The sequence below is a fragment of the Hyperoodon ampullatus genome, assembly GCF_949752795.1.
Source record: "Hyperoodon ampullatus genome assembly, chromosome: 13".
Lineage (NCBI taxonomy): Eukaryota > Metazoa > Chordata > Mammalia > Artiodactyla > Ziphiidae > Hyperoodon > Hyperoodon ampullatus.
In genome coordinates this window covers 20,491,729-20,504,377 of record NC_136926.1, presented here as the reverse complement: position 1 = coordinate 20,504,377, position 12,649 = coordinate 20,491,729, and the positions used below count along the sequence as shown (strand labels likewise).

The following is a 12,649-nucleotide window of genomic DNA, read 5'->3' as shown; positions in this document are numbered from 1 at the left end:
CAGCCCACGACCCCACATGACTGCAGAAATAGAGAAACTATTGAAACTTTGAACTTTGAATTACTGAACTTTTGAACCGGACTTTGAAACTTCCCAAGTGGCCTCAGGTTTTGCATCCGAAGAAGTTAAAGTGAGAGAACAACTTATTCCTATGTACCCCGGGCCCCTTCTCTGATCCTCAAGTACAGTATCTCATATCAACACAGTGGGCTTATCTCTCGCCTCTTTCCCCTGCTCTCCATCCCCTGTAAATTTAGTCTTCATCACCATCTCCTGAGGGTTCTCATCATCTTGGTCCTCCTCTTCAATCCAGCCCCCTCTCCAATCCACACTCCATACAGAATCCAAGGGAGAATCTTTTTAATCCAATCAAGTCCTCTCCTGCTTAAGAGACGTCAGTGCCTCTTCACCTCCCCAAGTCCAGACGGTGCAGTTGAGGCTATCAAGGCTTTCACAGTCTTTCTTTCAACTCATCTTCCAAAGTTCCTCTCCTTCCACGGCCAACAGTGCACCCACACATCAGTCATTCCCACAGTGCTCAAACATGCCGTGTCCTTCCATGCCTCTGTGCCTTTGGACCTACCATTCCTCCACCTGGAGTGCTCTTTTCTACTCTGGCAAGTGAACTCCTATTCATCCCTCAAGACCCATTCCACAGCCACCTCTTCTGGGATGGCCTCTCTGGCTCCCCTGGGTAGAATCAGCCACTTTCATCTCTGTGTATTGGGACAAGTCACTGAGTTAAGCACACACCTCCATCAGATTGTAATTAATTTCCAATTTCTAATTTCCTGCTATACTGAGCTCATTATGAGTAGGGCTATACTCAGCCTAATATCCCAAATGCCTAATGCAGTAGCTGGAACTTAGAAGTCATCCCATAAACATTCAGCTTTAAATTCTCCCAGCTCTACATTCACAGTGGGGGCCGTATGCAGCAGGTCTGACCACCACAGGTCTTCAACTCACACAGACATGGGCTTGCAACCCAGCTCCATCACTTGTGGCATGACTATGAGCAAGCCTGTCACCCACCTCCCTGACCCTCAGTCTCCTCATCTGTAAAGTGGGAGTACTGACAGCATCACTGTGCTGTGGGACTAGCTGAGGACTCATGGGTGGAAGGTGATTGAAATGTCGGATAAAACACAGCAAGTTTTATGCTCGATAAACATCAGCCCTCTTTCCTGCTCTCAGAACTACTGGGTGACACCTTGTTAAACACAGCAAGTTTGGGGGGTCTCTTCCCCCCCACTCCCCCATTTCTCCTGGCCCTCCCACATGCCTCATTTAGGCATCCGGTGACTTCAGTCTCATGCCCCACTGGCCACACCATTTTACTGCCCCAAACATGGTCCCCCACATCCTTCCAGTCCCCTCTCCACCAGAACATGTTCATGCTTTGTCCCACTCCATCACTGCCAGGTCCCAAGTCACACAAACATGCCCCCACATCAGATAAAATCCTGACTTCCCATGTGCCAACCCCCCAGGGCAGGTTAGGTCTCATCCCTGTCAGCAACCATGTGTCCAGAGCGTCCCAGGAGAGACGTGGCAAGAGACTGCAGACACTGCCCACAGATACAGGAGTCGGAAAACGGCCCCTGAATAAAGTCACCCAAGCCAGCAGTGACCAAAGTGACCACATCCCAGCAGCTATGCCAGGTAGGCACAGCCAGCGAGAGTCAGCACAGGGGTGAGGCTGAGACCCACACCAGACTCAAGACCTGGCATCGCACTGGCTCCCCAGGCACCAACGAGCAAACCCTCGAGTCTGTCCCCTCAACTCCATCAATATCAGTTCCCTCCCGATCTTCAACACAGAATACTGTGAGGCTCAAGTCACATTCAGGTGCTTTGTAAACTGTGAAGAGCTGAGCGCATATGAGACATTATTTATCACACTGCTTCTTCCCTCTTTAGATCTCCTTCTTTTTTCAGACACATCTGATGGCCTCATCACAACTAAAGCCCTGGCTGGCGTTCTCAACAAACCAAAGTACCACCGCGAATGAACCTGGCTGAGCGGGGAAAGCAATCCCTCCCAGGTAAATCAACCCCCATTAATAGTCTTGTATTATTAGATATGTTCCCCACAAGAACTGATCAGGGAGAACAAGGACCAGAGAGATATTGGTATTGGCGATCAAGGCCATCCTGGCTTTCCTTGTGCTTGGACCAGAGATAATGCTGTCTCGCTGAGAAACAGGTGAAGGAGCTACTGTCAGAGAAAACGGCGCGTGCGACACAAAGAGCAAAAGACGCTGACAAGCAGCGGGTAGCCAGGCGTGATAACGACCAGAGATGAAGACAGTGATCTCTAGACTTGATTGGCTTCCATCTGCAGAGGCAAGAGGATGTTAACAGAGACACGAACACCCTGGCCGCGTTTCAGACCCGGGGAAATTTCCACCCATCCATTGGGAAATGGACATTTTTGCTAGTTATGATTCTCACTTATTCGTGCCACTTTCGTGGGACGGTTTCAAATGCTAACTCCTCTAATTCAAGGGCACTATGTGGCCTCCGGAGAGGGGTTCTGGATGGATTTTGATTTTCTGGACTGAAGAAGGCTGAGCTAAAATTCAGGGTTTCTCAACTTCAGCATTACTGCCATTGGGGCCACATGAATCTTTGTTGGCGGGGGGAAGGGAGTGGTCCTGGGTGTTGCAGGATGCTCAGCAGCAAGCCCGGCCTCTAACCCACTAGGCATCAGCAGCACCCCGCCCGCCCCTAAGATGTACCAACCAAAAATGTCTCCAGATATTGTAAGATATTATTACTTGAGAGGCAAAATCGACCGCAGGTGAGAGCCAAGCTAAAGGCATAATGGTAGGTGGGAGACATTAATTTAGAAGACACGGACTCTGGACCACACCGATATGAATCTGAATCCTGAATGAGCCACTTCCTGCTGTGTGACCTCATCTTACAAAACATAAACCTCCCCTTCCCGTGACTTCAGAGGCTCTGGCATAAGGAGAGGGTATCATGTAGGGCCAGCCACTCCCAGTGAGGTCCGTGTGCCAGCATCACCAGGACGCCGGTCATAAATGCAGGCTCTCCAGCCCTGTCCCAGCCCTGCTGACTCAGGCTCTGCCTTTGAACAACATCCAAGGGTGATCTGTATGCACTCGATGTTTGAGAAACACCAACACTGCGATTGAGAGCATAGGTTTTAGTGTCAGGAGACTGATTCCATATCCCGGTGCCAATTTTTCCTAGCTATCCAGCCTTGGGCAAGTCACTTCACCTCTATGTAAGCCTCTTTAAAATGTGTAAAATAGGGCTTCCCTGGTGGTGCAGTGGTTGAGAGTCCGCCTGCCGATGCAGGGGACACGGGTTCGTGCCCCGCTCCGGGAGGATCCCACATGCCGCGGAGCTGCCGGGCCCGTGAGCCATGGCCGCTGGGCCTGTGCGTCCGGGGCCTGTGCTCCGCAACAGGAGAGGCCACAATAGTGAGAGGCCCGCGTACCGCAAAAAAAAAAAAAAAAAAAAAAAAAAGTGTAAAACAGAGATAAAAATACCACCTCGCTCCAAGGATTGGAAGTGCCCATTTAATGAGATGGGGCACGAGGTGGGCCACAGCACAGACAGGCAGTACATGTCAGCTCCCGGGCTCCCAGCAGGAAGATTCAGAGATGCGGAAGGAAGCTCCCTCTGTGCACGTTTTTGATCTTCCCTTTGATGGAGTCTAGAATTACAACAGCCACGTGGCTGCTCGTGGTCCATTTAGTCCTTTATTGACCCAGCAGGAAGGAAAAGCAACCGCCAAGCGCTGCGCGTTCTCTCCCCTGCACATCTCAAGGTTACGGCCTGGTGGCACGTGCCTCTGGGAGGGACAGCCTCATCACATCCGCCCTGCAGCTGGGCCCAGGGCTCTCCCGGGTCTGTCCGTCCTGCCCTCGCAGCCTCTCAGGGTCATCTCCTGCTTCTCATCCAGAGGCTTGGCTCCGGGGAAGGCAGGCGTGGTTCCAACGGCTTCTCACTGGTTTCCCTCCATTCAGAGACAGGCTCTCTGGCTTTCTCCCAGCACCAGGGAGCATGTCAGCCACAGCCCCTCGAAGCTCCTTCCTCCCTCATTCCCTCCCTGGAGGCCAGATGCTGTCCTGGGAGAGACATGGTCTGAACTAGGCAAAACCATCCTCAAAACGGCCCCATGTCCGAGTGGGGCCCCTAGGAACCTCTAAAGTAGGTCTGTGAGTTTACTATGCAAATCCCAGCACCTGAGGAAACCCTTTCAACTTTTATGTTCCAAACAAGGCCCAAACTCTGGCTCCTGGGATCAAATCTGGCCTGTACCTGTTTTTGTAAATAAAGTTTTATTGGAACACAACTACACTCGTTTGTCTTGTCTACAGCTGCTTTTAGAGTTCAGAGGTTGAGACAGAGAGACTCTGTGGTCCACAAAGCTGAAAGTATTTACTACCTGGCCCCTGTTCTAAAATCCTGAGGTTCAGACTCCTCTGGTGGTGCAGTGGTTAAGAATCCGCCTGCCAATGCAGAGGACACGGGTTCAAGGACTTGTCCGGGAAGATCCCACGTGCCTCGGAGCAACTACGCCTGTGCGCCACAACTACTGAGCCTGCACTCTAGAGCCTGTGAGCCACAACTACTGAGCCCGTGTGCCACAACTACCAAAGCCCACGCACCACAACTACTGAAGCCCGTGTGGCTACAGCTCGTGCTCTGCAACAAGAGAAGCCACCGCAGCGAGAAGCCCGTGTAACCTTGCTCTCCGCAGCTAGAGAAAGCCCGCAGGCAACAAGGAAGACCCAATGCAGCCAAAAAACAAAACAAAACAAAAAAACAGCAGGTTCTCAGTTTTGCATATGCAAATGTCTCACCGCAGTAGACAGCTGAACCCTTCCTGGGTGTGTAGTTAACTTTTGGGCCCCGCCCTGGAAGGGTTAAGAAGAAAGTGATTCTTCTTAAAGAATCAGAAGAAAGGAAGAAGAAGAAGAAAGGAAGTAGACGGTGTCATTGGGGGAAAAAGACACAGAAGCAAAACCACCAAATCACTGATACAAAAGCAGGGGCCATAAGCTACACTGGGCAGTAGACTGTGTGATTAGGGTCTGGATGGGAGAAGCCCTGTCTCTCACCCTTCTTGGCCTCCTGCCCCTCACCTGTAACAGAGTCAGGGTGAAGCACCTACATCAGGACTCTTCCTGTCTGTGTGAGTCACCTGAAGGTCTTGTTAAAATGCAGATCATGACTCAGAGGTGTGGGGTGGGGCCTGAGGTCCTGCAGCCAAGGCTGCTGGTCTGAGAATGACACCCTGATTTGGAGGTAGGTCACGGGGACTTTGGGAGAAGTAAATGGCAGAATGTACAAACCACGTTTAGGCCTGGCACAAATGGTAGGCTGTTATAGAAATAATAATCATAACAACCACAACAATGAAAACAATAATAAGTAAATACAAACTATACATAACCCAACTTAAAATCAACCTCCAGCTGGTGTCCATAACAGAAACAATAAATATGTAAATCCACAGAGTCACAAAGCAGGGCTGTGTTTACCCTTCTCCTACAAAGAGCAATCTCCTCCCCTCCTCCCCCCCACCCCACTCAAGTGAGTCTTAACTATTAGCATCATCACACAAACGTCAGAACTATCCTGAAGACCCTGTCTAAAAATCGCACGAGTTAAAACACAGAGATAATACTGGCTTTGAAACAGTGTCCTTGACCTGCAGATACAGTCTTCAATGTTGGCCTCACGTTAAACTACCCTCATTAGCTACTCATTCTAACAAGAGATGTGTGTACACAGAATCTTGATTTGTGTCCTTGTGATGGAGATGGGTGGGCTGAGCCAGGGGCGGCATACTGGTGTGGGAGGGCCCTGGTAGAAACGGACAACAGAAGGACCATCCTTGGGAAACTCAGAGCCGCTAGACCTTCAAATGAGCTACAGAAAGACTGGCATCACCGATCCTGTCCTCATAGCAGGGGTCAACAGGAAAGCTCCAGGCAGCCGTCTTTCATCAGGTTTACTCCCTCGTGATTTTTAGCAGGGGTGAGGAGGTGGGCACGAGGGAGAGTTACACTTTATTGACATTTAATATGTGCAAGACACTCCTCTAATATCCAGGTTACCTTAGACCCCTTTTTACAGATGAGGAAACTGAGACTCAAAGAAAGCAGGTGACTTGCCCTGTACACACAGTCTGGAAGGGCTAGAGCTATGATTTAAATCTAGTTCTGCTATGCATTCCCAACTCTGCTTTTCCTTCCAAAAGAGCTTAGAGCAGCAGTTGGCAAACCACAGTCTAGGGGCCAAATCTGGCCCACCACCAGTCTGCTTTGTAAACAAAGGTTTATAGGAACACACATACTCATTCACTGAGGTACTGTCTCTGGCTGCTTTTGTGCTACAGCAAAGTTGAGTAGTTTCAACAGCTATAGTATGGCCTGCAAAGTCTAAACTATATTTACTACCGGCCCTTTACAGAAAACATTTGCTGATCCCTGGCATAGCACATTTCATTGCTACTGGGTACAATCTCGTGAGGTTTGGCCACCCTCTCAGAAGAAGTGAAAACCATCTTATCTCCTGAGTTCTTTTCCTTTTGTTTGCTGAGAAGTCACATCAGTCGTCTTTTCTTCCCCACCTGCCAAGCAATTAGCTCATAAAGGCTGGAGCCTAAAGGATTCCCCCTGAGTGTTTGTTGATAAGCCTCCTTCCAGCAGGACGCTGCATGTCTAAACCACTGCCAAATTTTAATAACAGCATGGACTGCATCACCTCCCACCAAAAGCGAACAGGAAGCCTGGCTCGGCTGCCCAGCTGGGTGGATGTCAGTTGCGGACAGCTGCAAATTGCCTGAACAAGGACAGATGTAGCTTGTCTTTGCCTTTCTTCTTCCATGTGAAAACTTTTCAGGGTGAAGATTAGACTGCTGTTAGGGAAATGAATGTGTTGATTCTAATTATGTGAGCAGGCAGGCGGCAGGGGTGACATGCAGCAGGATGGGCTCCAGGTCATTTACCTGGAATGCAGCCAAGGCAAGACTGGGCAAAGAACAGAATTCCAATGAAGCTGGTGCCCAGGACACTGAGCACAAAAAAGGAGGCATCTATGAACCCATGGGTCACGGGGGTGGGGGGGTGGGGCCAGAACGTGGGGGACAGAATTCCCAGAACTGTCCAACTGGAAATGATTTAACCACTGCCTAGGCTTATACCTCTGCTCTAAAGCTCAGAGCTTGCCTGTTCTCGAGGGGGCTCTTCTGTGCTCTCTGCTCTGGGTCTCACTCTCATGGTGATGCTGGTGGTGACGATAATGACAGTGATGAGAATGAGGATGGTGATGGCAGTGATGGTGGTAGTGGTGATGATGATGATGGTGAATGATGATGGCAATGGTGGTAGTGGTGATGATGGAGGTGACAGTGATGATGACTGCTTGGTCTGAATGTTGGCCCTCCACTCCATTCGTATTTTGAAATCCCAACCCCCAAGGTGATGGTATTAGTAGGTGGGGCCTCTGGAAGTGATCAGGTCATGAGGACAGTGCCCTCATGAATGGGATTAGAAGGCAGAGACAGTCCTAGACCCTTCCACTGCGTGAGGACACAGCAAGAAGGCACCAGCTGTGAACCAGGAAGAGAACCCTCGCCAAAATGCTGGTGCCTTGACCTTGGACTTCCCAACCTCCAGAACTGTGAGTGGTAAATTTCTGTTGTTTATAAGCCACCCAGTCTATGGTGTTTTGTTACAGCAGCCTGAACAAATTAAGGCAGTGATAATGATGATGATGTGACAGTGAGTTTGCTTTATGCCCTGTGATAAGCATTTAAATGCATTATTTCATTAAATCTGCCTTGAAATGATGTGATGGAGTTGCAATGACTATCCTATTTTATAAGATAACAGAGACACAGAAGGTGAGCATCTTGACCAAAGGCACACAGTAGGGAAGTGATGGCACTGAGATTTGCACCCAGTCTCCTGACTCCTAGTTCTCTGCCACTTCTGTCAAGCTCCTACTTCGTTTGGCGTGCATTTTTTACGCCTCCTATGTGCCAAACAATGCTTGAGGGCAAAAGTAAGCAAATTTTTTTTTTCTGATAAACTCTGTTTGCTTAAGCCAGTTCGAGATTTGTCACTTACAACCAAAAGAGCTGTAATTTAGACCAATTCACTCATCCATTTCTATTTCCACATGCTTGCAATTCCAAATCAGCCAATTCTCCCCCAAAGAACCATTTTCTTTACCATTGCTTGGTCTATCCTCAAGTTCTGAGGTCTCCATCTACTTTCTCATTGTTTAAGTTCAGCCAAAAAAGACAAAAAAAAAAAAAAAAAAAGAAAAAGGGCACCAGAAAGAGATGAATTGTTTTTCAAACCAAATTATAGTCTGGAGATGAATTTAAAACATTAAGAATCTGATCTGGGGCTCCCTGGGACCACTACCTCCTGAAGATGTCCAATTGGGACAATGACTGTGCTTTCAGTAGTGAAGATTAACCTTCCCAAGCCTCTCTGACATGCAATTAAGTGTGGCTTAGTCTCATCTAAACAATTCCAATTGGATTTATTTTAATAATTTAATGTACACCTGCACCGCTCAATCAATGTCTCCTCCCACTTTTCTTTTTTTTTTTTAAGTAACTTTGGGAGGTTAAGTTACTCTAATTTCCACAAGTCTAAGGTGACAAAAGTTCAACTGATGAAGTCTCTGGGGACAAGATTAGTATTTGCTCTTTTGTTTGCCATCTCCAGACTCCACGTGTTATTTGTAATTGGTATTAGCAACTTTCAATTCTGATTAATTACTGGAGCGTCTGTTTTCGATGCAGAAACAAAGCCAAAAGTCAGGGAGTAATAGACCCAATTATCCCTAGGTAGGCTTTTGGTAATAGATTTTATTATCTAGATATCTCATCTCAGAGGCAGACGCAAAGAAACTCATTTTGTTAGATGGTAACACCTCTTGAATTGAGACAAGCACATTCACCACCTGGGATCAGGAGAGCTTGGAAAAATTCCGTTTCAGAAATATGTCTGGGGCTGGCAACACCCGGTTCTAAGTCCCTTTTAGGACCAAGTTTCTTTTGTATGGAAACCTTTGTGGGGAGACAAGCAGAGGAGCCCACAGTGCCTGGAAGTGGGGATGATACAAAGGCCCACGTTCTCCCCTGCCAGCTGAGAGCACAGGAGGCTGTGACTAGTGGGGAGGGAAGCAGTGTGTGAACAGGGAGTTTATAAACACGCTGGGCCATTTTGGATCACACTGAGATAACGGGACAGTAATTAGGAGAGCTATCTCCCTGTCAAGAGAGCTATAAAAGGTGTTATTTATACCCTGCTCATGGCCCCAAATGCCCTCCACATGGAATGCCTTTTTAAATACTTCAGTTCCCAGCCAAAATAATTCATCTTTATGCTCTGAAGTTCAGAGCCATTGGCGGGAGAAAAACACTGAGAGTTTTTTTAAATGAAACCCTTAATTCTGGGTTTGGTGGATATACCCCCGGGGGCAGGTGGTGGGAGGGGTCTGTGTTCTGACCTAGAGTTTGGAAACATGGGTCTTTGGGTGGCCAAAAAACAAACCAAAAGCGAAAACAAACACGAAAACTAAACAGAATCTGGCTTTGGGCTTCCTGAAGCCCTTACCAGCTACGGCCAGATTCTCAGAAGACACAAGAAAGAGAACCAGAGGGGAAGACGGAGCAGCCAGCATGCCTGCAGGGACAGTTATGTGACAGGCGGAGCAAGAAGCATGGTGTGGATTACTCGCTTCAGTCTTTCTGAGTAGATCTGATCACACCCATTTCATACATGAGGTGAAAGAACGTCCTCCTCAAGAGGGCAGAGTTCTCATAGTGAAGTAATCTGGCTTAAAAAAGACAGTGAGCGATGAGATTTGACGTGAGAGCCTTCGGACTCCACGCTTCTGTTGCTTCTACTCCAAACCAGGGCAGGGCGACCCCACCCCAAGGAAGCTCCAAGCCTGGGATGCGCTGGAACCAGCTCCCACAGACTGGCAAGAGCTGATGGCTGAGTTTTCAGGAATTTTGCGAGCCAGCTGTTACACAAATACGTATTATTAAAAATCGAATAATGTCAACTTACAATTAAATAAATCACATTAAAGACAAAGGTAACACATACTCAAAACACACTGCTTCCTAATTTTACTAACATTCTGCCCATGCTTTTGAAGTTGTTTTTGTCTATCATGTCTGTCCAGTGGAGATGCCATGTAACAGTACTGCTGGGCGTGGCTTCCCAACACCGCACATCGTTAGCTGGAAACCAGCCGCGGGGGAAGATTTACACCACAGAGACTGGAAAACACTACAGACCAACTGGGATTCCACCTACGCTGGAGAGCCGGTTGTTAACCCTCTGCCAGAACACCGCCGCCCCAAGCTCTCCTCCTGGTGATCTGGCAGAGTCTTCCCAGATCCCAGTTCAAAGTGAACCTCTCCATTGCATCCATGGGAGGCTTTCTCCTCACAGGAAAATTCACCAACACAGAAGGGAGACATCCCTTCATCTCTTTTAGGCCTCACACTGTTTTCATTTTTTCCCCCCGAAAGTGGAAAATACACCCCAGAGTAACACCAAATAAATAATTCATGAACCATATATAATTGATGCTAGGTTTAAAAGAAGTAGATCCGTGAGTGGTTGTCTATTAACTATTTATGACTGCTCGGGCTGCTGACAAGCCAGGCTTGGTGCGGAGATCTCACCCATGCTCCCATGTTTTATTTAAACATTATTAAAAGCACACAGCCTGCAGCGAGGCCTTCCATTCCACTTAGAATCAGACTCTGCTGCGAAGTCACCTCTGGGTCTCGGAAAGGTTAGGACTGGCTTTTGCTGGAACTGCTACTGCCTTTTTCCTTCGTGTGGAGGGTGTTAGGCTGCCTCTTCCGCTCACCCTTGAATTTTTCTCTTTTGATGTGACCCCCACTCCAGTTTTTCTGTGACCTGGGGCACGTCATATCACCCCTCTGCCCTGAGCCTCAGTTTGACCATCCGTAAAATGGGGAGTATCACAGGCGTTACCTTAAGGGTTACTGTGAGGATGAGATCAGAGCAGTGATTATTAATGGGGTGACTTTGCTCCCCAGAGTACATCTGGCAAGGTCTGAAGGTTTTTTTTGGTCACACATCTGCCTTTATTGTGAGCAGCCGATGGGACACTTCCGGCATAGTAAAAAAAAAAAATTAATTTACAAAAGCAGGGATTCAGTAAAGCCGCCTGGTTGGAACCCTTGGGAGCTCATACGTAGATGCCAACCCAGAGCAGCAGGAAGAGGACTCCAAAGCCCATGAAGAGTGAGGCCACTAAAGAGATGAGGGGCTCTCTGTAGATATCCCGAGTGGATGTGGTGGAGGTGACCTCCTAAATGAAGAACCAGGCAGTGAAGAACATGCCAATGGCCAACAGCACCACGGTCAGATGCGGAAAGACAGCCGGGTTCACTGGGCTGGTGTATCTGCTCATGTCCTCAAGCTCTGTTTTGCCGGGCCCAGGGTAATCCACCGCTCCGCCACCAGGGGGGAGATATTTTTGATTGTGATGACTTGGGTGGGGAGCTACTTGCATCTGGTGGGTAGAGGCCAGAGATGCTGCTAAATATCCAACACAGCACAGGACAGCCCCACATCAGACAATTATTCACCCCAAAATGTCAATAATGCCAAGACTGAGCAACCCTAGATTACAGAATCAAAGGCAGTATTAATTTTTATGACTCACTTTTAAAAAAGGTACTTGAATGAGGAAATACCATGTGTCTAAATCTTCTAAGGGAGAGAATGGGTTTGAGCTGGTGAGATCTTGGTCCAGATTCTAATTCAGCCACTTAGCTGGGATTGTGACTTTGGAGAGAGAAGTTGCTTCAGTTCTCTGATCTCAGTTTCTTTATTGGTGAAACAGGGATAGTTACCTCAGACAGAGAGGCTTAAAAGAGAGATCTCATGTAAAGTCCTTAACTCAATGCCCAGCACACAGCAGTAAAGCACTAGCTCTCATCAACACTGCCCCAGCCATCGTGCGTGTAGCACGGGATGCGGCTGCAGAGCTGGCAGACTTGTGACGAAGTCTGAGTGGACCAAGAGTCATGGGAGGAGTGAAAAGAAAGGGGAAAGAAAACAAGGGAGCATCTATTAAGTGCCTACTGTGTGCTATCATTGGGCACTTTCACCTACACCATCTCATTTACTCCTCACGGCCTCTCAATGAGATCGGTTGTATTTTGCTCCCAATTTACCGATGGGGAAACTGAGGTTCTGCAGTGTTAACTTAGCCACCCGAGGTCTCATACTTCAAGTCCAATGCTCTTTCCACCAGCCTGCAGTGAGCTGAGGTGTCCTCCCCAAAACCATATCCACTTGGAACCTCAGTATGTGACCTTTTTGGAAATAGGGTCTTTGCAGATGTAGTTAGTTAAGATGAGGTCATACTGGATTAGGGGAGCTTTAAATCCAAGGCCTGGTGTCCTTATGAGAAGATAGGACACAGAGACAGGGCAGAGAAGAAGCCCATGTGAAGACGGAGGCAGAGATTAAAGTTATGTGGCCGTAGCCAAGGAACACCCGGAGCCCCCAGAAGCTGGCAGAAGGAGGAAGGAGCCTCCCTTAGAGCCTTCCGAGGGAGTGGCCCTGCTGACACCCTG

The 12,649-nt window shown here is 48.3% G+C and overlaps 1 protein-coding gene and 1 pseudogene across 3 annotated transcripts in view; both read right to left on the bottom strand.

Annotated features, from left to right (window-relative positions):
* MYO18B (myosin XVIIIB) overlaps window positions 1-12,649 on the bottom strand; it is a gene marked incomplete at both ends in the record, with an annotated part of 226,000 nt that overhangs the window by 41,259 nt on the left and 172,092 nt on the right. The gene's annotated exons all lie outside the window — the stretch shown is intronic.
* LOC307062100 (dolichyl-diphosphooligosaccharide--protein glycosyltransferase subunit TMEM258-like) lies at window positions 11,251-11,475 on the bottom strand (annotated as a pseudogene). Its single transcript has one exon. The product of its transcript is annotated as a dolichyl-diphosphooligosaccharide--protein glycosyltransferase subunit TMEM258-like (transcript).